This window comes from Syngnathus floridae, unplaced genomic scaffold (assembly GCF_059516105.1).
Source record: "Syngnathus floridae isolate MCC-2025c unplaced genomic scaffold, RoL_Sflo_1.0 HiC_scaffold_56, whole genome shotgun sequence".
NCBI lineage: Eukaryota > Metazoa > Chordata > Actinopteri > Syngnathiformes > Syngnathidae > Syngnathus > Syngnathus floridae.
The window spans coordinates 165,916-169,087 of record NW_028284085.1 but is presented as its reverse complement, the minus strand read 5'-3'; the positions used below and the strand labels follow the sequence as shown (position 1 = coordinate 169,087).

Below are 3,172 nucleotides of genomic sequence, written 5' to 3'. Positions count from 1 at the left end.
CTGAACAACACGATCCCGCATTGAACAACACCATCCCGCAGTGAACAACACCATGCCGCATTGAACAACACCATGCCGCACTGAACAACACCATGCTGCACTGAACAACATTATGCTGCACTGAACAACACGATCCTGCATTGAACAACACCATGCCGCACTGAACAACACCATCCTGCACTGAACAACACCTTTCCACACTGAACAACACCATGCCGCACTGAACAACATTATGCCGCACTGAACAACACCATGCCGCACTGAACAACACCATGCCGCACTGAACAACACCATGCCGCACTGAACAACACCATGCCGCAATGAACAACACCATCCCGCACTGAACAACACCATGCCGCATTGAACAACACCATGCCGCACTGAACAACACCATCCCGCACTGAACAACACCACCCCGCACTGAACAACACGATCCCGCATTGAACAACACCATCCCGGACTGAACAACACCATGCCGCACTGAACAACACCATTCCGCACTGAACAACACCATGCCGCACTGAACAACACCATGCCGCACTGAACAACACCATGCCGCACTGAACAACATTATGCCGCACTGAACAACACCATGCCGCACTGAACAACACCATCCCGCACTGAACAACACCATGCCGCATTGAACAACACCATGCCGCACTGAACAACACCATCCTGCACTGAACAACACCATCCCGCACTGAACAACACCATGCCGCACTGAACAACATTATGGCGCACTGAACAACATTATGCCGCACTGAACAACACCATGCCGCACTGAACAACACCATGCCGCACTGAACAACACCATGCCGCACTGAACAACATTATGCCGCACTGAACAACATTATGCCGCACTGAACAACACCATGCCGCACTGAACAACACCATGCCGCACTGAACAACACCATGCCGCACTGAACAACACGACGTCGCACTGAACAACACGACGCCGCACAGAACAACACGACGCCGCACAGAATAACACAATACCGCACAGAACAACACAATACCGCACAAACAGTTTTAGATAATATTACGTCGCAGTCATGTGACGCGGACATGACGTCAATAGGCGGAACTCACGGCAAAATTATAATCCGTGGGCGTGGCTTGCAACAGGAAGTAGGAAAGCGGCAGTTCTGGCAAACAAGACACAGCTGTTAGTAACACGATGACTAACAAGGCAAATATTTTTGTTTTCAGCTTGCAACTTGACCGTCTAGAGCGTACAAGGTAATTACAACTGTTTTTTTTTAGCCCTGAAAAGCAAGGGAGTGTGGCGTTTGGGAGGAATGTCGAACTCGGCGTCTGCTTCCAGCCACAGACGCCAAATTTCGACGATTATTTCGACTGGTCAACGGTTGTAAATTATTGCGTTGACTAAAAACTTTATTTAACTCTACTCTTAACTTTGCCGTTTCAGATATGCGGGTATTACACCGCGGAAATGACGTCAATAGGCTGAACTCTCGCCAAAATTCAAATCTGTGGGCGCAATGGCCTTGAGCGAGACACCGGATACAAACACGACGATTATCAACAGAAATATCTTTATTTTCCGCTTGCAAGTGGACCGTCTAGAGCGTACACGGTAAGTACAACTCATTGTGTTTAAAAAGATTTACGTTTGTGTAGTTTGCGTTGCGTTGTATCTGTGAATGTTGGTTGAGGCTAAATGTTAATGTTTAATTTCATTCCTTTAGGTTCCACGGTGTTTGTTGGCTGTATGTTTTCCACTGCAAGAAGAGGCTCGTATCATTGACCAGCAGGAGCTACAATGGTGAGTACCCCTTTCGTCTTCCATTTATGTTAAACACTTCCTATTTCATGTCTAACAGTACTCGATTTAACAAATAACCATAAATAAATACAGTGTGGGCAGTCACGTTAACATATGTGATTATCCTGCCTAATATGTTTATCACAAATATGTCACTAATCACTAATATGTTTATTTGTTTATCACAACACCTTTGGACCTTCAGCAATCGATTATTTACCTTCATCTACATAGAGACAGAACGATGGTGTCTTAAACATCTCATTCATTTCACCAAATAACTTCACGCAGGTGGATAACGGCCGTCTCGGTCACGCTATGTTGCGTGATGCAGTTTTGAAGAACCAAATGCATTTATTCAATGAATAAGTCAAGCTAGTTCTATGTTTATGATGTTGTAAGTTACGGTACCGATTGAAGTTGAGTTCGAAGCCAGTGGAAAACAGCGCTGCGTTTGTGCTCTCCAGGTACAAATGTTGTGATCTCTGACTGACGACCGGGCGAGACTCGAGTAAGAGATGTCCAAACGAGCTCCGGCAGGGCGGGCCAAGGCGGAGCGAACGGACGCCCTTCAGGCCGCCAATGACGAGCTGAGAACCAAACTGATGGACGTCCAGTTAGAACTTCAGCAGGAGAAGAACAAGGTGAAAACCTCAACAGACAGACACTGCCTGCCTCCCTGCCTGCCTCCCTGCCTGCCTCCCTGCCTGCCTCCCTCCCTCCCAGTTTTCCCGATGTAGATTAGACATGCGTGTGCCATGACTGTGTCAGCCTACATCAACAAATGCACCGAGGACGTCAGCACCACTAAGAATATCATCACCCGGGGCAACCAACGACCCTGGATGACTGAGGAGGTACGTCAAACGCTACGAGCGCGGAACTCTGCCTTCAAGTCTGGCGACAAGGAGACACTGAGGACAGCGAGAGCCAACTTGAACCGTGCCATCAGGATAGCGAAGCGAGACCGCAGTCGAAAATTTCAGGATCGTTTCCACGACGTCAAAAACATCAGGAGTATGTGGCAAGGCATACGGGCGATTACAGACTACAACTCACCCTCCCCCCCCCCGGTGGGTGTAGTTGATGCTGACTTTCTAAATGGTCTAAATAACTTCTTTGGGAGGTTCGAGGCACTAAACGGCACTCCAGCAGTTAAAACTGTCCCCCATCAGGAAGAGGAGGTACTCTGCCTTGACTCCGCCGATGTGTTGAAGACCCTGAGGAGAGTCAACCCCTGTAAGGCCCCTGGCCCCGACAACATTCCTGGGCGTGTGTTCAGGGAATGTGCAAGTCATCTGGCTGGGGTCATCACAGACATTTTTAACACCTCGCTGGGCCAAGCCACAGTGCCGGCGTGCTTTAAGACTGCCTCCATCATTCCGG

The 3,172-nt window shown here is 48.6% G+C and overlaps 1 long non-coding RNA gene across 1 annotated transcript; it reads left to right on the top strand.

The window, feature by feature from the left end:
- Window positions 1-1,433: 1,433 nt before the first annotated feature.
- Window positions 1,434-2,710, top strand: LOC148378250 (uncharacterized). The gene is made up of 3 exons (XR_015856061.1): window positions 1,434-1,597; window positions 1,710-1,786; window positions 2,254-2,710. It is a non-coding gene; the product is annotated as an uncharacterized LOC148378250 (long non-coding RNA).
- Window positions 2,711-3,172: the final 462 nt, after the last annotated feature.